The sequence below is a fragment of the Ambystoma mexicanum genome, chromosome 8, assembly GCF_040938575.1.
Source record: "Ambystoma mexicanum isolate Mex_15411 chromosome 8, UKY_AmexF1_1, whole genome shotgun sequence".
NCBI classification, from domain to species: Eukaryota; Metazoa; Chordata; class Amphibia; order Caudata; family Ambystomatidae; genus Ambystoma; species Ambystoma mexicanum.
Genome location: NC_090929.1, coordinates 835,585,493 through 835,612,016, shown reverse-complemented (window position 1 = coordinate 835,612,016; position 26,524 = coordinate 835,585,493).

Genomic DNA, 26,524 nt, shown 5'->3' with positions numbered 1-26,524 from the left:
CGATCAAAATAGTGCAATGCAAAACTGTGAACCCTGCTATGTTTATAGCCGAGCCAGTCACAGAGGGAGAACCTGTGCATGTCTGTGCAAATTATGAGGAATTCTATGACGAGATCCCCCGGGTAAAGGAAAATGCCCTGGTAGGTGGAGAGATCGTCTTTATTGATGGGTCTTCTAGAATCGACCAAGAAGACGGGCAAAGGTATACAGGCGTGGCCGTGATCAAACACATGGCGAATGGAGAGTTCCGAGTACTTGTCAGTGCGCGAATACCATCTCACTATTCGGCACAGGCTGCAGAACTAGTGGCACTGATACTCGCCATTGAGAACCATGCAGACCAGGAAGTAACAGTGTACAGCGACTCCACCTATGTGACGTCAACAGTGCACGCAGGATTAGCGCGCTGGAAGAGGAGGGGTACCTCCGAGCAGACAGCACGCCAGTGCAACATGCAGCCTTGTTGGACAGGCTGATAAAAGCACTACAGCTCCCAGTGGGCATAGCGGTCGTAAAATGCGCCGCTCATACCAAAGGGACAGATTTTGTGTCACGTAGAAATCATGAAGCGGACACAGAAGCCAAACGTATGGCATCCAAAACTGAAACAATCATTAACGTGGAGGTGGCATGTACCCATGAACGAATGATGGTAGCACGAGCCACTCCAGAAGCCTATAGCAATATGGGGCAGTCTCAATTGATGTAGCTCCAGGGGGAGGCACCTCAGGAGGAGAAAAGTGTATGGAAGCATCGAGGGTGTTCTTTAAACCCCTCTGACGGATTGTGGAGGCAAGACAGTACTGGTAAGCCAGTGATGCCTGTCGCCCGTCTAAAAGTAGCGCTAGAACAGCTTCACTACCCCATTCCTATGTCAAAAGAAAATCTTGCTGCAACGCTCGTGGAAGAGTGGTTTATACCGAATTTAGCCGAGCATGTTGCATTCTTTATAGTAAACTGCATTGTCTGCCAGCAATTCACTTCTGGGCACACATTAAAAGTAGTGAGAGGAGTCATCCCCAGACCAAATGGACCTTTCCAGCACCTACATATTGATTATGTCGATATGATTCAGGTGTGTAATGGGTACAGGTATCTACTTGTGATGGTGTGTCCCTTCTCCAGATGGGTAGAAGCAGGCCCATGTACACACCATGATGCTGCCTGTGCTGCTAAATTGCAGGTGAGGGAGGTTTTCCCTAGATGGGGGGTGTGCGAGGTAATGAGATCTGATAATGGGGCACATTTTGTAATTGCTATAAAGCACAGCGTATCACCCAGAGGGAAACGGGATATGTGAACGGATCAACGGCTTGCTTAAGGAAAGGATAGCCAAGTTGAAGCTCACATTAAGAAAGGAATGGATGCACTGCCTACCACTGGCATTGTATGCTCTTCGGAACCAGCCAGGCTCCGACCATCATCTAACGCCGCACCAAATAGTCACAGGGAGAAGGATGGGGACCCTTCTTACCCCCCGAGACAGAGCTAGATGTGATGCCCAGTCAACTAGGGAGGTTCTGGGAGAGGAGATGAAGGCCTATCTGGATTGTCTCACATCCAGTTCCACTGTCATTTCTGGCCAGCTGCAGCGATGGCAGAAAAGAAACGACACAGCACAAACCACAACAGAGAGTGCTGATGCCGATGCAGCTCATAGCCTATGCACGCCTCTTGTCTTCCCTGGAGATCGCGTCCTCGTGAAGAATTTCACAAGAAAAATATGGGACGAGCCGAGGTTTAATGGCCCGTTCATCATAGAGGACTGCACCCCGTCAGCTGTCAAGCTCAAAGGCAGAAGAGCCTGGATCTTCATGAACGATATAAAACTCTTTATAGGAGAGGACTCCTACCACATCTACTGCCGAGGAATCCACAGACAACGGGGAAGGACCGCAGCACGTGAAGACAAGATCTAGGGCAAGGAAGAAGGTCGCATGAGCAGACAAGTTACAAGAACGAGGAAAAAAAAAATATATAAGTGAGACTTTCAAAACAAGACAGTTCTTCAAACCAAGTGAAAGGTGACAAAAGGACAACATTCAATGTAGCCAACAAAAGAACTTCTGTGAAAATCTCGTCCACGCTGAACCTTTATATTAGGCATAAAAAAAAAAAGACAATAAGAAGCACGCAAACACCCTGTGCAGCCAAAGGTGCAGGGTAAAAGAAGAAAATTGCGTACTCATATCAACAGAAGCGCTAATCTCATGAACATTGAAAGCCACACAAAGCATTTAAAACCTAAGACTCTGAAAAGAAGTAAAAGTTAGATCAAGACTTTGTTCATGGACATATGGTTCATCCCAGCAGAAGTCTCAAGTGGGATGTGCTCACATATTTTCAGCTGGTAGTACTGTCCTATCCTTCACTTATGGGCAGAGAAGCCAGCGTTACTGAATTCATTCAAGACCCTGCAAACAAGAAAATAATCCGACAACTACTGACTGTCATAACAGAAACTTTCATTACACTACCCGAACACAGCGGAAAAGACACAGATGCTTCCACCACAAGTAATCATTGATGAGATCACATATACTTTGTTCTTCCGCATCATCGAATAAAGTCCAGGACTTATCGGGAGAACTACAGATAAATTGACATTCATTAGAGATCCAAAAAAAAATTACTTTCTCAACCAAGTGTGATACAAGCTGAACCACGTGGTTGCAACTCATGCAGCAGGAAAGTGCAAAACTTGTTTGCATCAAAAGAAGGGACTGTGATTAGGACCCAGCAAGCGAGGCAAATGTCCCTATCACCTGAGGATACACGGCTGGCACACAACGTTTTATTTCGATTAGTCACAGACTATCCGGAAATGGTGGGGAGACCTGCAGATGTTGACGTCATCACCTTTCTTAGGAATCCGGCCAACACCCCACACATGGGCGCACTCCTCCAAGGCATCATGCTCCAGGTGGAGCTGTCCAATTTCCAGCGAGAATTCCTGAGGAGATTTCAGTGAGACTAGTCGACGAGGGACAGATCGAAAAAAAAAAACAAAAAAAAACAACTGATCACACTGCAAGAAAAGGCCTGTGACTTTAGAGCCAAAGAACCAGAACAAATGTCATTAACACCTGAAGACAGTCGTTATGCTTTTCGTGTTTTCTTTCACCTCATTGAAAACTTTCCAGAACTAGTGGGCAGACCCCGCAACATTGATGTGCCTGCCTTTCTTAATGATCCAGCAAAGAATGCCCAATTGAACAGGCTCCTAAGAGCCATTGCATCACAACTCAGAAGCAACTATGGACATCCACATCTAAGAAGAGCCTTAGAAGGGGGCGTTCCAAAATAAACTTTTTCATCATCCCCAGCCAGGGACAAGGCAAGAAAACAAAAGACACAGTTCTTCATGCTTCCAACATAGGACAGATCGAAAAGAGCAGAAACAAGGATAACTACATCCGTTCTTATTTTTCTTGTTTTGTGTTTTCTATTTGTTCATCATTATCGCGCAGGAGAATAAATGGGTGAGAGAGAGACTGTTCATCAACTCGACCCCGAACGACCAAGTGAAAGGAACAGAGACATGAACTTCACTGCCGTGTTTACCTTTTTTAACCTTTTTCCTTTTTTCCCTACCTTTTCATATGTTCACGTTTATTTTTATTTTTATTTTTTCAATATTTTATTTTTGCGTGATTGGTAGCGAATCCATCTTTTCATGGTGTCACTGCAAACATTTCCTCAGGGCCATGACGAGTTGAAAGAGTGCCCTGGAAATGCGGTTCCCACAACAAATGCAGGATGAATGTGATGTGCTGAAAACGGTAGGCTAACCTTTTCCATAGTCTAGCAAAGGAACTGTACTCCATACTCAGAGACGATCATCATCACTCGCAAGAGGGGGGACATTGGACAGCACATGTCACTTTAGTATTTGCTGAACTTTGAACAACGAGATCAGAACGAAGAAAGAAATAAATAGTGGACTATGGACTTGATTGAAATGGGGGCCCAAAACAGTAACCTAGTCGTGCCACCAGCGGAAGGGCACCCCCGGTTTCCCAGAAGGAGATGCTGTAAACTGTCCTTCAAGGCCATTATATGTATATGCATAATGATTATTGTAGTATTTTTGTCTCTAACTATCAGAACTGCATTTTTTATTGGTGCACGAAGCGTCCCAATGTCTGTGCATCCACCAGGTAATGAACATCTGGGGCCCACAAAAGCACCCAGACCTTATATTGTCATCCCTGTTCCAAGAAAAACTGATGATAAAGCAAACGATTTACTGTTGAATGTAATTAGCAGTAACACGCATACACTTGAAGTAATGAATGGTGAGAAAGGCTGGAGACAGGGTCATCACGGAATGAATGATAGCATAGCACTGTCCACGGCACGCACCCGTACACTGCGTGCACACGAACAAGGGCAAGTGTCAATGGCTACGAAACCGCAGGCCAAACCAACTGAAAGAGAGAAATCACCTGTGGAACAAGCAGCTCCAGAAAGCAGGGAGCAACATGAGAAACCGAATCGAAGTGAAATAGCAAAATCACTCAATAGAACAGAGGAAGCAACGAAAGAACTCACTGAGAAAACACATGCGGTAGTTGAGTATGTGTTTCCACTCGTACTTAGAGCGAAGTAGCTACAGGAGGAGCTGAGCAATACAGCCACCACAACTGTGATAGTGAGCACGCCAGCTCCAACGCCAGAAGTAAATACCGAGCCTACGACACAGCCACGTGTTGGAAGGATGATAAATCACATGCGGTGGGAGGAGGTCTACAAATGAATGCAGGAGGGAAGGAAAAGAAGTGCAAAACCTACCCCTACTAATGCAGGGCAGGAAATGAAACCTGCCCCTCCAAGGATAACGCCCGAGAGTCTGCCTGAACGAAAGAGCAGTACAGACGTATTCAGAGACATAGTGATAGCCAACCACAGAAAAACGCTAAGGATCAAGAGAAGTCCATATGAAACCGATAACGAGTTAAACGATTACTTGGACAGCACGGCCCATCTTGGAAACAACATATGGTACCAGCACATGAAGGAAGTTGGACGAAGGCAATCAGAAGGAGAATGTTTCGTTTGTGCACTCCTGCCGTACAGCATGGGCAAGTCCAAAATCTTTGTGGCTGTAGAAATAGAGGTCCCCATAGCACACTGCATGTCACATGTGGCAATGTGTAACACCAGAGGACAATTCATGGGGAGAGACGCCTCGTTGATATGGGCCAATGAAAAGGACTACCCTGATGAAGACGGATATGTCCAGGACATCAAAACAAGAAACAGGGCGCACACCAAGAATCATGTGATTAGATATGAAAACCCTGACGTCAAGGGATCAGGAATAAGGTGGGAAATAAACTCAAGACTGAACGTCCAAGGGAAAAAGGCAGAAGAAGCTCAAATATGGAAGAACCGAGGACAAATGCAGATCTGGGGATCAGTAGTCTCCCCAGACGGATGGGAAGAAGGAGTAGTAATCTGCCGAGCTTGGATGGTCCTTAGAGCCTGCAAAGAAGCAATAGAGAACTCATAGAGACTATGCAGACCATTGTGGCCAAAATTGGTAAAGCTGTTGACATGGGTCGAAGACAGAGGAGGACCCTTGCATATAGTACCACTTGAAAACCCGAAACTATGCTTTAGAAGCAATGACACAAGGAAAATGGATAAAAATCAGAACTGTGAACGAATATATGAAGCCCCAGGGAACCACAGTCTTAATGGACCATTACTGGGCATGTGGATCCAAGGCATACATAAGGCTACCGAGGAACTGGGGAGGCATATGCACACTGGTGAACGTTCACGTTCCAGCACTAGTGATTCCAAAAAATGAACTGAATTTGGTCAGTTTCCCAAAAGCAGACGCTCACCTGAGGAAAAGGAGGTCTGTGGAACTAGTGTCAAGGATGAAGAGAGAGAATTACTTCTCCGCCAAATCAGAAGCCGCATTTTATGCCATTCCCTACAAACACGGGCTGTTCAGCCTAACTTCATCAGTATTTACAACAATACTCTTGCCGCATATCCAAGTTGGTGCAAACACCAAGTGGTTGCAGATAACGAGATGGGAGTTACTGCAGACCATCAATACCACAATAAAAGGATTCAATGCAATCAAAGAAGAGCTGAAAGCAGTCAGACTAATGACCCTCCAGAACAGATATGTGCTTGACATGATCACCGCAATGGATGGAGGTGTTTGTGCAAAAATTGGAGAATCATGTTGCACATTTATACCATCACAAGACAAAGAAAATGGAACCCTCACAGAGGCCATAGACATGTTAACAACCCTGAAAAACCAGATGACCGATGAGACAGATGAAGTGGATGATGATAGCTGGTTTGGGAACCTATTCTCATGGGTCCCGCAATGGATGGCAGATATATTCAAGTTCCTGGGAGCTTTGCTAGCATTGGTGCTGCTAGGAGTCTGTGTTATCAAGATAATCATCACACAGTGCCAGAAAACCGCAAAGAAGGCCATTGGGATGAAAATTATGGTCGTTGTCGAGCCAGGCTGGAAGCACAGAGACCTGACAGATGAGGAAATAAAGGACTTTGTGAAGGCCAGTGAATTTGCACCAGAAAGAACAAAATTCACTTATCCCAAGAAACGAAGAAGGTACGAAGGTAAATGGATTTACTGCAGTTCAAATGGACAATGCCAGTTGATGACCTGGAGCAAAGATGAGCATGTGAGAACAGCAGGAAGCTTGAAGGGGGTGATAAAGATATGGACACCAAAATTGCATACTTTCATGCCTTCTTGTGTAAACCCAGGAAACGATGAGCAAGAAGCTGAGGAATCAAAGAAACTGAATATAAAGGAGGAAGCTGGAGTGGTCGATGAACCGGCCAGAGGGGGGAGTGTAGAGGAGGTCCCAGATATGATCCGCACCCCTGCCCCCCATTGCGATTTGCCAGTTAGGTACTCGGCGTGGTACGTGACGTATGAGGAGCAAATGAACCAACGGAGAGCTGCACTGGGACTCTGCCCCTTGTACATAAGGAGATCAATACCGCGCAGCCATAACGCGACAACCCTGGGTAGCACGATACCCTTTCAGACAGCCATACCAGCCACTGATACCAAATGAGGAATACCTGCACACGGTCCACGAGGAGACCCCTGAAGCCTTAATGGAAGGCCAATGAAAATAAACCAAGGGCCCGAGCAGCCCCGAGAACAAACAGACTTGGCTTCTGAAAGCACAAATGCCAGTACTAGTAACTGAAACGATAATGATAATGGATGCAGGGGAGAGACACTGTTAAAACGTAATATAATGGTGCCATAAGACAAGATGGAAGCAACCGCCCTGCTGAATGTGTGTAAATAAGCTTGAAATGCAAGAGGCGAAGAAATCGATACTGCTTGAAATGTCTAGTAGAAGAGTAGAGCGGCAAGCGCCAACCATATATCTACCTCAATACTGCACAATGTACACGTGCAACTCCATTTTGTGAAAGCAGAAATGTACCCAGGCGACCAAAGGCCTGACAGGCCGAGTTTAGAAACCCAGCAAAGACCAGAGAAGGAACGGAATCGAAACTCAACAAAGAGAGACATATGCCGGGGAGATCGAGGTCAACCAGAGAAGGGGAGGTGAGCATGAGCTCACAAGACTCCAACTACAGAGAATACCAGTCCGCCCGTGAAGGTCAAGATAAGAGAGGCCCATGCAGGTGGCCGAGCGCACAGAGAATTAAATGCACAAAAGGTTGGAAACTGAAGCAGATTCACGGTGAACCAACACGTGACCAGACAGGCGCGAAGATGTACCACCGTCTGATGTCATCCAGAACCAGGGGGTGCCATAACTTTTCCTGATAAGAGACTACAGATGCGAGGCCATACCCAGCCAACTAATTGACACACAGCCCTAAAACACTGATTGATGGAAGGGAGGAAGGGTGAATCTTGGGACACTAGACACCTGGGTGTCTACTCTAAAGCTGCTAATTAAACTGGAGATTTATGTTTAGGGGTGTAACTTGCCCAATCACAAGGGACCATGTAATCTAGGGTCCTATAGACACTGTAAACAATGAGACGTCTAACTTCTAGTGACGTCAATCACGTGTGGTGTAGAGGGAAGGGCGTAGACGCCCACCCGATAAGAGTTATCCAATCCACTTGCATTATTTCCATATACAGAAATAGCACCTATACTTAAGTTACCTTTCCCAACCAATTGCATTGCATGATGATTTTTTTGTAGAACTAGACGTCAATGATGACGGATTTTGCCCATAAAAGAGGCTGTTTGACTAATGTTCGAGGAAGTCGGGGTGAGGCAGGTGTTTGTGATGCTGCTGATTTCCATAAGCTGATGTATGTATCATTAAACGGACTTCCCTTTGCCAATTTACTGAGTCTTTGATTATTTAACCTTGCCGGAGTATGGGAATCCTGCACTCTGTCCTTGCATGGTGCAGCTATCTTGTATTACTAGTTTTCGAGGGTGAGTACTGACCAATGGGCCCGTCAGTAATTTCCTCTCCTCGTCAACACCCCAGAGACACTGCAATCTCGGCCAGAATTAGGCTCATTCAACTGAAGATACTTCACAGAATATACTACCCGCGACTAGCTCTGTACAGTTGGGGAAAAGCGACCGACCCCAAATGCTTACGCTGTAAACGAGAAGAAGGAACCTTCTACCACATCCTATGACAATGCACGCGAATACAGCACTTTTGGCGACACTGCAGTGAAAGGCTCTCGAGAGTCATGGGCCACCCAATATCAACCGACCCCAAACTCCTCCTCCTGGGGATTGTGGAGGAAGGGGAATTGTCTCGCTTCGAAAAGCTGCTACTCTCAACATCCACAGGAATTGCCAAAAGAAACATCGCACAACTGTGGGGATCAGAAACAACCCCACACTATGACCAATGGACCACAGATGTAGATGCTATCGTACTAATGGAACGCCGAATATACCAAGCACGTGGCTGTCCAGGCAAGGTGGATAAAATATGGGGAAAATGGGAACAAACGTCATAAGAATGCAGAGTACGAACTAACGAGCTCCAGCGTTCAACTTTGTCATCACTCCAAAATGCAACACAACTACCTGTTAACACCCGGTTGTGATGACCAAGAATGTGCCAAAGTTGACTTTGTATATGTATAATCCTTCTTTATATATATATATTTGTATGTGTGGCTCATAAACGTTATTTTATAATTAAGAATCATTTAAAAGATATTATATGGCCATACGCATGATCATTGTATCTCAAAGGAGAGAAGGTATATTGCCACTTTTACCAATTGTTAAACATGGGTTTAAATATGTTTCTGATAGTTGTCCTTTCGTGATAACTCAATTGAATCACAGCTACATCGTCTATTTCTATTTCCAATTTATGTCCTTATTTTAAAAATGTTTTTTTAATGTTTTTTTAAATTATGAAGTTTGAACTTTGACAATAGCAGAAAAATTATGTAAAAATGCATGTTTTTTACGCAGTCTCGAATTATATATTTAAAGTGTGTCTCAAAAGAACATAACTATTAAATGGATTAACAATATAAATAACCAGCAAAATTAACAAATAATGATTCACAAATATTCATTTGAAAAGAAAGGGTCAATAATGATAGACTTCGGTTGTTTTTAGTGTGTTTCAATGAACTGTTTAGAAATAATGATTCAGGTATGTAATGGATACAATGGACAGCATGTTTTTATAATGTGTATGTATATATTATTGCTGTGTAATGTATATTATATCACTGCTCTTGTGCCTTTCTTATAGATTTTATGGCTTTGAATCGAGAAATAAATTATTGTGATGAAGATGATGATTAAAAGGCAGTCAAATCAAAAGTAAACCAAAATAAAGAGTTTTACTTAAACTTAAAGAATTCAACTATAAAATGCAGTAAGGTTTTTTTTTAACTAGATGGGGGTTTGATTAAGGATGGCTTCGGAATGAAGGACACAGGGGGCCTCATTATACGGATGGCGGTAAGGATTTACCGGTACCGGTAAAATACCGGTACCGGTAAATCCTTACCGCCTTACTACGAGGTCCCTTTGCGGGTTGGGGGATTTAACGACTACTTTTTGCAGGCGTTAAAAACCAACCCGCAAAGGGACCCAGGGAGCTAATTACGGTACCGCAATTTGCGGTACCATAATTAGCGCCTTCCCCATTCCCATTATGCCCTATGGGGCAACAATGGGAATGGGGAAGGGCAATGGTGGAAGGGGGAATTACCGCCCCGCCAACCTTGGAATGGGGCGGTAATTCCCCTTTCCGCCAAGGCGGTGCCGGTATTTTACCGGCATGAACCATGGCGCTAATAGCGCCATGGTTCTCCGCCATCCGTGTAATGAGGCCCAGGGTCTGGAGGTGTGTCTATTTTCTCGTCCTGCAACAGAATGGCACGGGGTAAGAAATATTGTCCCTAATGCATAATTTCTTAAGTTATTAATATCCCAGAATTCAGTATTCCCATACAGTTTAATTCAGACTGAGTCGAGCCATCAAATACTCTTATATATGCAATCAGCTTCAATGTCGGTTCAAAGGTTACAAGCCATTTCGAGATTCAGATCTCAATTGTTAGAATCTACTGTGAGGTACTCATGGAATCAAAAGTAAGAACCCAACACAAAGAGCAAGATCAGAGGTGTTTATTGAACAGTTTTCAAGGGGTTTGGGGAAACTCCTAACTTGCCCTAATGCTAGAGTGTGAGTAATCTCGACTATTGAATAAAAGAAAAGAAACAGTCCTAGTCATTCTACTCCAAACTATAACAATTAAACTAATACACGTATTACCCCCCTAAGCTTATACAATAAATGTGAAGAGGGATGATCAATTAAACAATATAAAGGGTGCATCAAACTTGAAGTCAGGATGGAAAAATTGCTTCTTTATCTTGATTCAGCAAGCTCCCCCTGGGTTTCCTTCACCCAAGTCCGGGTTTCCTTTCAAGGTATGGTTTGCTTGGTCTTAGCAAGGGGTAGGCTCTCAGGTGTTGCATATCAGCCCCTCTCAGCTCTTCAGTTCCTAATCAATAATATAATACCACAATAGTTCATTGTAGGTGTCCCAGCTCTCTCTTACCCAAGTTATAGTGTTCACAAAGTTCCGAAAACAAAATAGTTCTCTTTGATAAGTCTTTAGACTGTACGGGGTTCCCTTCCCCAAAGTCAGATTTATGTCCAAATAAATTCAAAAGAAATATCTAAACCGCAATTTCAAATTACTTAGGGGTTCCCTTCCCCAAGTCTTCAACTTCTCTGAATCCAATTCATTTAGGGTCTCTGTAGCCCTCCTGGGTCTGACTGCCAACTGGAGACCACCCCTGTGCAACCCTTAACTCTCCTTGCTGCTCTGGAGCTATAATTCATAGTTCACCAGCCTACCTTATAGTTCACATCACACAAATCACAGTTCACTGTAGGCTCCCATCAGTCGGGCTCAAGTCTTCTTCCTTGCTCTGGTTTCACTGTCAAAGACTTTTGAATGTGCAAGAATGTATAGGTACCTCAGCATCACTTCGACGTATTTTTAACCATCATGTTTTGTCTCCTACTCCAAAGCCTCTTGGCACAAGTAGTTTTGAGCACAAAAAAAGTTTAAAGAAATCCTTTCACATAGGTCTCCCTGTCGGGGTCGGACCTCTCAAGGTATCAACATTCAATGCATGTCTCCCTTAGTCGATCTTGGATCTCTCACTCACAGTACTTGCAAGGTTTTAAGATTTTGCTAAAAAAACAGCTACCAGTCCCATAATGAACTTGGACTCAGTTAATTAATTTACGTTATGCTTCAGCCACACATATGCCCCTTGGATCCTATCTCTCTTTGGCTCACCCAGGTGGCACAGCGCTGACAGCCACAGTCAGGTGCTTTCTTGGGCTGAGGTCAGGGTCTCACCAAATGCCTCTCCTTCTTTCTAGTTCTTTCCTCCCCAACTCTGTCGTTCACCCGGGAGGCAGTGCACTTCTTTTTCCAGAATGCTCTTCTGCCTCTGTTTGTCAATGCCCCAGAGGAATGGGCACTGGCCTGGACATGTCCTGCTATGAGCAGCTCTCTCTGTCCTCTCTCCTTTGGTTTCCAGGATCCGTCCATCATCGCCAGCTTGCTCTCTGAGTGCTTGGTACTTAGGTAGGGATCCTCTGCTGGACTCAGCCTGGCAGCCTCCCTCCTGGCTTCCCAAGAGCAACTCCCTTCTTTTCCCCTGCAGGCTCCTTTTTATGCACCTTTGAGATATTAATTGTCTGCAGGTGTTTGGTCAGGGTTGGGATTGCCTGAACTTTCCTGTCCTCATTAACAGGACACCCTGCTGTCAGAATGGAAGAGTCTGTCCTCTGTTTCTTAGCATGTTTTCCTTTTGTAATCTTCATACTCTTAGTCCCTCTCTTCCTCGTCTCAGTCTTTTGGTATTCTATTAGAGGAATGGGATTATGCAAGTTGTAGTGTCCTTCGAAAGGGAAAGAAAAATAGGTTAGATTTTTGTCAGAAAAGGGGGTTTGGATGTAAGTTTGGTGAGAAATGGATTTCATAAATAGAGAGGTAAAATTCACATTGGGGTTTAGGGATGGTCTTGGTTTCACCTGATGGTGTCACCTTCTTTTCCGTCAGGAAAAGGGTCGGGGTAGGACGGGACTCTGATGGCAATATCCCAAATAGACAGAGGGGATGTCGGGTAGTGGTGTATTTGAAAAAAAGAGGATACCACTTCTTGCACAAGGGGGCCCCTCCCGCAATCCCCAAGGACCCCCTTCCCAGGTGATCCACCCTCGCTTGTCCACCCCCAGGTTTGGGATCAAGAGTGATCTGCCTCCCCTGGCCACCTGAGTCACGAATCCCCGGGAACAGCTTGGGAGAAATGCCTCAGGTTTCTGACACTGCCAAGCCGTTTCAAACTCCATTAAATCTTATTTGAGCTGGAATTTCCATTCCTAATTTGCAGTTCAGGGAGCAGAGCACAATTAAAATAGTATTGTGTGGAGGAATGCTTGGCTGCCAACAAGATGGATGACTAACCTTCGAGATCTACGCAAGGAGACTGTCACATTACGAAATAACTACCAATATGCATCCCTGAGTTTGCAGAAAACTCAGGTTTAGAAGGGAAACAAGATCATGATTGATCCTTCCAGGACAAAACTTTGAATATGGGTGCTGTCAGAATACTTGACAACATGAGAAAGAATACATGAACATGATGGCGACATAAATATTCTCTGCACTACAGATTGAGGCAAAGATGAAAGCAAGAATGAGATCAAAGTTAGAACTTACACCACCATCAGACATGCTTACCAGTGATGGAGATTTTTTTTTTGTCTGCGTTTGATCAAACGCCGCCGGGAAGCTCTCGTGGGCAGAGTGCATGCACCTGCCGAAGAGGACACCTCCGAGTGTGGGGAGTCGAGCAGAGAGCAGCGAGAGCAACGCTTCCCTACTGTTGTTGTGCACCCCCCATAATATTTCTTTAGCAATTTTAATCTTGATGTAAATTTACTGTGAGGCAAATAGACACTCGATAAATCATAGCTTAGCTGACTACCGGCAAGTAGACTGCTCACACAGAACATAGCTGGAAATCTGTTGAATTACCACATAGCTATGATATGCATTGGTGTTGTTATTGGGCATTGTAGGAAATACATAGCTATATGAAATATTATTCATGAGCACCACATAATTGAAATACCTTAGTGTATTTCCCATATATGGCTTGTTATGGTCCAACTACTCGACCAAACCTGAAGAGGTGATCATACCTAGAATACTAACAGCATCCCAGAGTAACCGAAGTGCGTTGAAGTGTGGTGTTGTGTTGGAGCTCCTGCACACTCGTTACCCAGTTGATGTTCCTTTTAGACTTCTATCAACTTGTCAAGGCTGTAAGGTCCAGCACTCCAATTTTTATATTTATATTTTTAATGTTTTCAAACATTCCGTGGAAAGAATACACACGTGAAAAAGTCTTGTCTCTCAACTTATCACCTCACAGCCGAGATACATTTTTAACAAGTTGCAATCCATGAATCTGAAGTGAAATGGATGGAGACATGCATCCCAGAGTTACTACAACTCACATTTACACCATCGCTTGAACTTCCGCGAATCAGTAGAATTAAATCCAGAGAAGATATCAAGCATACAAGTCTGAGACCAATGAAAATATGTACCCTCAGGCATCCGCATTGCAAGACTTATCTAAGCAAAAGCAAAGAAGAAGTCTACTCTCTCATACCAAGGCCTCTATGTATACGTATCGGCTGACTTTTCAAAGATACACTGTCGAAGAAGAAGCACTTCCTAGAGCACATGCCTGATTTTTAGAAGAGGAAACACCAATGCGGGTTACTAGATCCTGCTAAAATGATCATAACAGGTCCCGACAGAGCCCAGTGAATATGCCGATCTAGAAGATTTAGGGGGTCATTACGAGGTAGGAGGTAACCATGCCGCCGGGTACCGGGTCCGGGTTCCTTGAATAAGGAATTACTGGGCCCTTCCGACCTTGGAGGGCCCGGTAATTCCTCATTCAAGGATCCCATCCCCATTCCCATTGAGCCCCTAAAGGGGAGGGTGCTAACAACAGGCCCGTTAATAACAGGCCCGTTGTTAGCACCCTGGTCTGCTCGCGGGACCCGCTAAGGACGCCTGGTTTTACCAGGTTTTTTACCAGGTTTTACCTGGTTTTACCAGGCGTCCTTAGCGGGTCCCGCGAGCAGGACTCGCAATGAGGCAGTAAGGGGTTGACGGCTCCGGCACCTTTACCGGCACCATTAACCCCTTACCGCCAGAGTCAGAATGACCCCCATAATCTGATACTTAACTAATTTACAAGCAAAAGAGATGGACACTACAGAAGAAGCTAATACAAATAAAATGGCTGTGTGAAGGAAATATATTTCACATCTGAAAAAGGCAGATGGAGTAGGTTTCGGTATCACAAAACAGCTTTAAATAAATCAAGGAATATGGATTTGCCAACACATTTGCAAAAGACCCCCAAGTCATCCAAGAATGCTGATACATTATTCCGACATCAAATCAAACCCTCACTTGGATACCATTATTTCAAAAATGATATGCTCACTGATACTGCAACAATAGATATTCTTATGGTAACAGTTAAAACAGCCCCCTGAACAATGCATAACTGAACAAATTATAAATTGAGCCTTCTCCAAGATCCACAGTTATCTATAACGACTAGCAATAATGAAGTGTAATGACAAAAGAATTAAGGTTGATATTAAAATGAACTGTTAGTTAATCTCAGAGGACAATTGCTCGGCCACAGAGGTAATGTGAATGATGTAAGATGTTACTATACAATAAATGTAAGACTACAGAAGGTCTCACAGGAAGTATACACAGGTTAAATTGTGTACCGTTGGTAAATACCTGCCTTGGTTGAGCAATTATGTTATAGTGTATTTTTTACCATTCTACAATTTTGTATTGGAGGCATTGATATGGGTTTACTTCAAATATACCCCTTCCGAAATATACTATGCTTCGGGTGGGAGATTTGCATGGTACATATTAAATTTGAGACATCTCTTCTCAGACAGTGATAAAGGACCGTTGCTTTTTAAGATAATCATACAACTGTTAAATAATATTGGTTGCTTTAAAAACTCTCATTAAATGTTAATGGTCTTAATCAGTTCCTGAAAATAGTGGAAGGTCCTACAATATTTTCAGATGCAGTGTCTAGATGTGGCCCTTTTTCAGGAAATGCATCCCCCTACCTGAAGCAGAGAAACTCATCCTAAAATGGGTTGGATCGTTAAATCATAGTTCCCTACTGAATATTAGAAATGCAGGGTAGCTATCTTGCTTTCATAAGCATTTGCACTATAGAATTTTGTAGAAATTGACATATGGGAATGTGAGAAGAATTATGGTAAGACTTCATATAGGGAAACACACAATCCTCATTATTTCCGCTTATGCTCCTAATGTTGATCAATTTGCATTCTGCTCTTATGCGAATAGAAAATCATCAGAAACTTCCAACTGAGGAACAGTAATTGGAGGAGGCTGAAATCTGATGATGGATCCTGTTAAGAATAGTTGTGGTGACCAGATCACTCTGAAAATTGGAAAAGACAAGTATCTCAAGAAGTTGTCAGAGACAAATGGCTGATAGAACTGTGGCATATTTTGCATCGAACAAACCAAAAATATACTGATCAATCTTGTGTACATAATATTCTTCCCAGAAAAGACTATTGTGTAACATCACAATCAGTCCTTCCTGGGATAAAAACACATGTGAAATAGTACCGCCCGGAATTTCTGATCACTCACCCATTTTGATCATTATTGACTTACTAATGCAAACCCCCTCGCTAATTAGCAAATGAACATTGGATTGTATCAAGAACCTGAAGAAAATGTGAACCTTCAAGAAACTTTTCAAAAGTACTAAATGACAGGCAGTACTTCAAATTGACATTTTGTGGGCTGCTGGCAAAACATATGTCGGAGGACTCATGATGGTTGAAGCATCCACACATTTGATATAACACCATCAATTAGAACAAGAGATTAAAATACTAAAGAAAGAATATACCAAACCATTTGCTAAAGTACGTCTGGAAAAGCTTACTAAAGCTAAATGTGAATTGAATTAACTTTATACTAAAAAAGCAGAAAGGATGCTTTTTAAATAAAACAAGTTATGTCAATACAAACAGGGAGAAAAGGCTGGCCAGTTACAAGCCTCACTACGAAGGCAAAATGAATGCATAATGGCATTCCGGTAATTACATTTAAAAAATGAACGCACAGAGAGTTCTGGTATTTTTATAAACTGATATACATGTCAGAAGACACTCATGACTCTCCTAACAAACAAGCCTTATTTTAGAACATACAGTAATCAATGAAACACGGAGGGATAAACGGGGAGGATCGATTACCTATGAAGAAATCAAAGAGGCCAACAAAACTCTACCAACAAATAAATCACCAGGTGTTGCAGCTCATCCAAGTGAATTTTATGAAATCTGGATTGTAATAATTTACTCCAGTATTGAAACACTTTTACCAGGATGGAGAAGTGCACGGAGACCTTAGATCAGATTTTAATCAATACTGTTAAAAGTCTTAGCTGTGTTAGACAAAGTTAGGTTTGGCAATGAGTTCACCTTAAAAGTTAAACTATTATCCAACAACCCCTCAAATAGTTTTACAAGTGGAGGATATATATTACCCCCATTTCAAATAAAACGACATCATAGATGCCATTTTCCCATTTGTTATTTCTATTGGCATTATATTCATACAGCTGGCACCATTACTGCCATCTTTTTGGAGGTAATAGCGCCATTCACATGTAGATTGATTTTTAGGTGGATCCATAAAACAAGTGATAACAGTTTTAATGCCTCTTTTCACGATTAACCACAGACGTGGAGCGGATGCCGTAGATGGAGCAGATGCCGTGGGTGGTGCGGATACTGTGGATGGTGCGGATGCTGTGGATGACGCCGATGCTGTGGTTGGCGCTGATGCTGTGGATGGCACGGATGTTACGGATGGTGCGGATGTTAGGGATGGTGCGGATGGTGCAGAGGCTACGGTCCGGGGTGGAGCTCCAGTGTTGGATTTTGCAGCTATGGATCAATGGGATCACGTATATATCCTATGCACCTGTATCCCCATATATATATATGTATCCCTTTCATACCTCTATCCATCCTGTCGCTTTATATTTGTATGTCGCCTTGTACGTCCCCACTGTCCTGCTCACGTGCATGGCCTCAGGCGCTTATACTGATGACCACCATATCTCACCACCACGCTTACTCTCTTCTATACACCATCCTTCAACTAGAACACAGCTATACCCCTGATAATTCGGCCTAGCTGTTCACATACGAACACGACCCACGAACACCTCACCACCCTAATAAAACACAGCTAGCTGAAGCACATTCCGGCTAGCATAGGTGTTTCTCAGGCCTAACGCAGCCAGAACTCAGTCTGGGCGTCAACCCACCAGACTGAACACATCCAACTGACTTCCTCAGCATCACAGCTATCGCTAAGAAGCAGCTATCATCCAACAACTACACCAGCTGCACACATATCCAGTGCACCCACGCACCATAACCTGAACTACGGTGCCCGAGGGCATTCAACCTACCAGCGCTTTGAGGTCATACCAATGATACATAAGGCACTATATAAATGCCAAGTAGCATAACATAACTTATTTAAATACACGTGCTTTCGCGTATCTAGAAGCTGCATTTTTTAACATGATTCAGATGGTGGCTTTACGTGTCCATGACCCATTTGCGAGGAACTGAAATGAATGATTGTTGTGCACTGCTCAGTTTCACGAGGAATTGTTTTGTCGAGAATAGTTTAAATGGATGATTGTGTTTCCTCCAGCATTTGAAGAGCAGGAAGCGCTTCTGTATACAAACGCAGCGGCAATGGAGCATGAAGTCATGCTTATTATAATTGGAAACATTTTTGGAACTAGTGTCCTAAAACTATATAGGATTGGGCACATGGTATGCACTGAGTCATGTATAGTCCAGATGTTAGGATTTACAGACACCATAGCAATGTGTAAAACTAGACGCGTTGATAGTGCTCTGTGTTATCTCGGTTAAACCATTTGAGACATTGTTGAACACGCGTGGGGTTCTGATTTGGGCCTACAGTACATTCAGTGCTCTGCTTTAGATATATAATCCGCAATAACGCTTAGAATCCTCTCATGCCCTTAATTGTGGCACATGTAGTACTATATGGGCAACCAATCATCGTGTGTAGGGTTTGGATGATCCTGGAGATTACCGAACACATGCAGCATATCTCAGCCACTTGCTTTACTCTCGCAGTTCATTGGTTATGTTGTCATTATGATATCATTCGAACAATTTCCCATCCCACAAATGCCAATGGTTCTACATTACAATCGCTGATGCTTTCATAATGAATGCCCCATTTGGGATGGCTCTGCTAAGAATTCAGCAAACAGCTATAAAGGATTCATCTAAGAATTGAGGTACAAGGTTTCCTTACTAGTGGGTTGCACGCACTCCGGGTGGAGATGCTTTTTCCAAAATGAGAATTTGTTTTAATGTTATAACTTTGACAGTTTTTGTATTCCTTCATCAGGTAACCACAGAGCATTCCTATAGCTGACGGCCCAGTATACACAGTGGTCAACAAATACATTTTGCAGCGTCTTAACAGAAGACTCAACCTATTTTTGGAGATGCTACCCCTTTGAAGAATTTCGGAGGATACCATTAGATACACATTAATATATGAGTCCTGCTACGATCTACGCGCGCCTCCTTGAAAAAGTGCCGGTTGTTGAAAGGTGTCCGCTCATTTGGTCGAAAAAGAAAGATCGTATGACCATTTGGTCGAAACCAAATGGTCAAAAAAAAATGGTCGAAATTTTTTTTTTATTTATTTATATATATTTTTTTGTTTTGTTTGGTTAAAAAAAAAAATAATTTTTCAAAAGGGGGTTGTGGTGGGGGAACCCCCCCCCAAAAAGAAAATGTAAAAAAAAAAAAAATTCGACCATTTGGATTTCGACCATTTGGTGTCGATGGTCATTCGACCATTTGGTTGTCGACCAAATGACTGGTAGCCTGTGTGAAAACGTTCTCTGTGGTTTTATCAACCACAGTTACCTTGTTACCATTTACTTCGACTGCTGTTAGTCTTGCGACCAATATATGAAAGTGTGTGTGTGTGTGTGTATGCGTGTCCGTGTGGGTGGCGTGTGGTGTGTGCCTGTGTGGATAGGGTGTGGTGTGTGTGCCTGTGTGGATGGGGTGTGGTGACTGTGTGTGTGTGTATGCGTGCGTGCACGTGTGCGCGCAGGGGCGGTAGTGTGTGTGTCAGTCATACCACCAACAAGAGTCCAAGTAAAGGTCAGAGAGGTAAGTGTGGTCGATGATACCACATATGATATGATTGAGTGACATGCGTCAGCATGGCTTGCTTACTATTAGTGAAATACAAAATAGGAAACGTTAAAACACCAGAGCTAATTCAATCTCAATTTTGAAAGAACACCTTTACATGGACGATGTGGGGACCACTAGTAAGTGGTACCTCCGAGCGTTACCTCTAAATACAGCTGAAGTGTCAAATCCTTATGGGATACACGCTACACCCAAATACAATATTGCACAATTAAGAACATCGAAGAAAGCCATCTCCCGCCACTCTCTACAGAGACATATTTCGCTATTTAATATTGACTTATGTTTTACAATGTTAAACATATTTCAATATATACGCAGATGTAAGCCTCACACACCACAAACACCACTGCCCCCTTTCTCAGTATCATTTCCCTTGATGTTTGTCTGTCCCACATTTCATAATGATTACCTGTTATCAGTGGCGTCCCTTTCCCTCAAGCGGATATCATTCTTTGAAGAAGAACCCTTAGCCTCATGGGTGATTGCTCATTCACCTACTGCATAGGCTCCTAATTTGGGTCAAACGGGTGAAGACCCCTTAAACTTGAGGTATCTGCTTCCTTGCTCAAGGAATGCCACTCTGTGCTTCAGTATCTTGGTTGTTATTTAGCCCATCTCTTAACCTCAGTTCCCAGTTAATAATTCTAAAAGGGCAAATTGTACAGACCATGACTAATTATACCTTATTTACTGTATTATCCTACTTTAAATAGCTTTTTGCATTTCTAAATGCTATATGTTCCCTCTTAAATATGGGATTTTCTTTCTTCTGCCTCATCAAAATCAGTTATTGTTGTGTTTTACTGATACACCTTCATTTGTAAAAGACTGTGGGCTTAATTACAAGTTTGGCAGTAAATTGGCAGTAAATCTGCTGCTTTACCACCAAGATCATTTACCATTACCACAGGAGTATAATTTTGGGATTCTTAGCAATCAAAAGAGGTGTAGGGTGGCTTTACCATGAGCCGTAATTATGTGCGGTGAATCTGACAATTAATGGAGGATTTAAATCCAGCGCAGAATTCTGTGGTGTGGTAAATGGGTAGTAATTTGGTTACTGCCAAAAAACGTTGGTAATGGAATTACTGCCAATTTTCTACCACACTAATGAACTCATAATGAGGCTCAAAATAGCAGTTCTTCTGGTATTATACAGTTCACCTGGAAGCAAATTTGAGTGGGCACCACAGGAGTATCGAATCCTTCTGGCGTTATCAAAAGTTTCTAGTGTGATAAGTCTTTGTTAGGAAGTTAGATCCTCTATGCAGGAGCTGGCTGAAAAAGGCCTGGAGACACCCAAACCCAAAAAATACAGCAAGAAACAAAGATTAGGTGAAAACCCAATCATACAGCCGCTCTCTGGAATCCCATACTGGGTTTTATATTAGTTGTAATTTCACTATGTATAGTTCCTTCGATCCAATTCTTGAAAAAATACAAAAGTCAAATATATAGTGATTTTTCAATGTTGAAAATTATTTTATAGAAAGAAGTGACTAGTAGCCACCAAAATTGTTCTTCGTGAGGAAGAGATTGACATAAATCACTCTATCTGAAGACTTATTTTTGTGCCAATGCATTTCGGAATATAACAAATTCCTTCATCAGGGCAAGTCTGATGTAGGTGAGTAATGGCGAAATCTATGTTTCAGAGGTCAGGCTGCTCCACCGTGTACGGCGAGTAGGTGATTTCTGAGCCCTTTTCAATTTTGGAGACATTGTTCATTGATCAACAGGGCTCTTGGCCGCGTTACTTTGTTGCTACTGGGACTTCAGATTTGAACTTTTTCTTCACGAAGAGGCGTGTTTACAGGCGTGTTTCAACCTCTTTGCCATGCACGCGTTAACACGCCTCTTCGTGAAGAAAAAGTTCAAATCTGAAGTCCCAGTAGCAACAAAGTAACGCGGCCAAGAGCCCTGTTGATCAATGAACAATGTCTCCAAAATTTAAAAGGGCTCAGAAATCACCTACTCGCCGTACACGGTGGAGCAGCCTGACCTCTGAAACATAGATTTCGCCATTACTCACCTACATCAGACTTGCCCTGATGAAGGAATTTGTTATATTCCGAAATGCATTGGCACAAAAATAAGTCTTCAGATAGAGTGATTTATGGCAATCTCTTCCTCACGAAGAACAATTTTGGTGGCTACTAGTCACTTCTTTCTATAAAATAATTTTCAACATTGAAAAATCACTATATATTTGACTTTTGTATTTTTTCAAGAATTGGATCGAAGGAACTATACATAGTGAAATTACAACTAATATAAAACCCAGTATGGGATTCCAGAGAGCGGCTGTATGATTGGGTTTTCACCTAATCTTTGTTTCTTGCTGCATTATACAGTTCATCTATCTAATTAATGGTTTTCTCAGTGTCAAATTTCGAATATCCCGAAGCCTTTAGTTCGTAGGAGAAAATCCATCTGCACATAATTTTCTCTAGAAGATCTCAAATGACAGGCGCAAATGACACCATCCAGACTTAGGGCCTGATCACAGAGCGTTTTCCAATGGAATTGCGCCATTATAAAACACTTCTGTGAATCTGGCTCAAAGTGTGTTTCTTTCCAGATAAAGTCTTACAAAATGCACTTAACTGACGTCCCGCAGTCTTGACAGCATATGCATAATAACAGATTGAAGTAATCATTTACTGGGGAGAGCTAATGACAGATTTCTATAATTTTTCGGACAACTGTATTTGTATTCCGTTTTTTTTGGTGTAGTGTATTTCTGCCACAACAGATACCTCACACATCTGTTTGAGGCATCCAGAGAGATGTTTATTTTTGATCTTAGGTGTGTCTGGTAAGATTAACAGACTTCCTAGGTAAATAACATTGTTTGGGACTTGTCCACCATTTTATGGGAAAAAAAATAGAATTCAGCATTTTAAACGGGGCTCACCTCGGTGGTTGTGAGTTTAAACATCACAATTTTATAATGATGTTTTCACTTCATTTTGTAAATCAAATAGGTAGATGGGGGGTGGGTTAAGGCATATATAAAGGGGTGTATGGTAGGTGAGGTGGAGTGCAGGGGGTCTTCTATCACATTTTGCAGTAAAACTAATTGGTAATAAAACATTTGATGTTTGTACCTTAGATCAAACTACCATAGAGCCCCAAGGCTTAAAACATTCGCATGTTAACCTTGTTCAGGGCATTTCCGTTGGAAAGCACCTTATGCATTCACCATGTAAATGTATATAATAAACAATACTCATCAAACTACCTTTTTTCATTTTTGTGGATGTTTAATAGTAAACCTACAGTCTGCGATTTTATTTTCCAGGTCTTTCTTTCCTTTTAGCACTGGTTTACTTTTCAGTGCAACACTGTAATCCTGATACGCTTTTAATGTTCACTTGTATTTATATAAAAGATCACAACCACATTACACCCCAGTACTTACGTTCTCAGAGATGAAAACTAAAGGAACAAGGGAATTCCCTGCGATCCCAGTTTGTGTAACATCCCCATTAGGTCTCGGTTCTTGTGCAGGGCTCCAGTTTTTCAGAAGCTATGTTTTAGTTCATGTCTCACCGTGCCCTAAAACTTTCCACATCAAGACCTAAAAAACAGAAGTTTCTTCTGCCAGGCTGTAGATAACGTCTTAATCTCACTCAGCTTCGCCATGGCTTACAGTGTCACAAGAAAAAGGAAGCAGTGTCGTCCTTTTGCATCGTCTTATATTCTACATTGTTCCTCTTCCGTGTTGGCAAATCGTGGATCCTCCTTTGTTGATTGGCTCCATTTGCCTGGTAATCTCTGGGATGGATGTCGTCAAGTGGTCCAAATGTATACGAAGCAGGTTAATTTATGATTTAGAGAACAATAAAAAAGGCTGATTTAGTATGCATAAGTAAAACAGAGGTTTGGTTCAACAACCACTATGTTCTACCCATTTTACAGTGCAATTCAAACACTAATCCTTTCATGTGAGTATTCTCACTAGTTTTCTGAAAATATTTCTCATACAGTATTTCCATCCTGACTTTATTCAGAGCTCATCTCAACATTAGGATCAGATGGCACCTTAATCTGTCCTAGGTTTGATATGGGATGACAGATTTTCATCTGGTTTATTTGGACCCAGCTTTCCTCTGTATCCATTTTCAGGGTTCAAATACTAAAGGCTACCAAAGAAATGGTATATATAACTTCAAAGGGGATTACCCAAGAAAGTAAACACATCCTCTCCTTAGGTTGGTACCTATTGAAGCTATAGAGGTAGACCCCATCACAAAGCTCATACTCCATTGTTGCCATCCTTGGTTCATAGTAAATCTTCATATTTACTGCAGACTTCACAAGATTTCTCTAGGAAGATGCGATTCACAACACTCATGGGTAGTCAACACATTGATTTACATTTGTTCTCAGTTAAGTATAGCAGATTATGTAGCAACACCATTTTTATTCCATTCATTAATTCAAATGGATACATCCAGGAAGCTGAAAAAGACGGGTAGGATTTGACAGTCATGGGACCCAAGGGTCATTGAAAAACCCAATTGGGCCAGAGAAACCACAAACCGCTTAGAGAGTGTCACAACTGTCTACACGCATCTCCTCCCCTCTGCTAAAGGGTGATATACAAAGTGGAGTTTCCTTTTCACGCCTAAGATTTTCCACATCCTAATCATTCCCTCGCTGACAAAATGACAACCATGGTCTGACTCAATTTCTTTAGTAAAACTGAAACAAGTAACAAAGTGGTTCATCACCAAAATGTCAGCTGTCTCCTACTTCAGAGCAAGGTCACATTCAATCCATTTTGTAAATAGGCAGGTATGAGTCATATTGTAAAAACATCCTCTTGCAAAATGAATTACCAGTCTAATTAAACTAATCTATAGATCAGACCAGGGTAATATCACCCATCATTTGTGTTAGGGAGCCCAGTGTGTGGCATAACTCAATTGGAATTGTGCACACACCAAATGCCCTTTAATTTAGTATGAACATCTTGATCCATGTCTGGGCATTAAGCTACCTCATGTAATATCTCCATCATCCTTTGGAATCTCCTATGACAACATGTTGCTGCATCATGGGCATGGTTCAGCATAAGACTTATGAAAGATACTACCTGCTGGTTTTAAGCAAAAAGGGGGTGCCTAGCCAATAATCTTAAATTTGACTGACTCACCACTCTGACTTTGATCTCTCCTAGGAGGTACTCAATGTCAATGAACAGCAGCACAGCAAACAGTAAACTGGTCTGCTGTATTGTTTCCACTTTTTTCAGGACCCACTCTCTTGGAGTGATATTATTTTTATTGCCGCTATATTGTCAAATTGTTTGATGTAACTGAATCATCAATGGTTTGGATCAGTTTCCCATGTTTTAAGATTTTCTTGTTGGCATAAGGTATGCCTCTGGTGTTCCAATTAACCAAATGTTATTCAAATCCATTTTTGGTTATAATCAAAGTTGGCAATAATAAGTTCCTGAAGCTGGTCATTTACAGTAGTAAGGGTGGCACCTGATAATGATAAATGGCCATCAGCTCTGCCACCCGACTACTCCAGGATCCAGTTTTGGAGATGATATAAGGTTCAGGGGTGTCATACACCCAAGCATTTCCAATGCCAGCTACTATTACATGGTAAAACACACATATCCACATAAGTTGCAGGTATTCCTTGGCATCTGTTTTCTTCATACAGCTTATGTGGGGAAGCTTCATATATATGCCCTATAATATCAGTTGTTCTTCCATTCTACTCTTGTAGACAGTGATCGTCAGCACAAGTCTTTCAGCACATGGCAGAGGCGTAGCCAGGAATGTCTAACGCGTGGGGCCTGTAGATGGGCCCACCGTAGTGACATTGACATCTGTAAATGCCCACACAACACTGCTGGGAGGGCATTTACAGATTTTTGGTGGGTCTTGCCCATCAGGCTCTACCCTATCTACGCCTCTGGCACATGGGGATAGCATTGAAATCCCTGCCGACTATATATAGTGGGGCCATGTCCTCCCCATACCGCAGATCATTGTTACTACCTTGTGTAATGAGATTATAGAAATCGTGCTCAGTTCCTTGGAGGAATGAAATACACAATCCATCTGCAGTGATGTTTGCTTCCCTAACAAGGTGCTTCCCAGGCTTTGCCTGCAAAGAAAGGCAACTCATATTGTTGTTGTAGTCAAACTAGAGTGTACGGATATGTCTTTCCACATATATGTTATGTTACGTTGACATTTACCGTGCACCGCTATCACCCAGGGGCAGTCTCCAGGTGCTCTTATGTCTCATAGAGCCCTGCCATTTCCCTGAGTCAGGTTTTTAAAAAATATATATTAATTCAGTTGCTAGCTGTTAGAATTATGACATAATCATATCAGACGTCTTCCAATTGCTTAGCCAATTTACAATTAGTGAGAACATTTTAGGCATTTCCTTTTAAATCTAGGGAAAGGAAGGGTAAGGACCGCGATGAAAAAATGTCAATGCAAAACCGGCAGCAGATACGACAAGCACGTGATGCCCGAGCAAGGATAGAACTAGAAACGAGAGACAAGGGGAACATAGGAAAGGC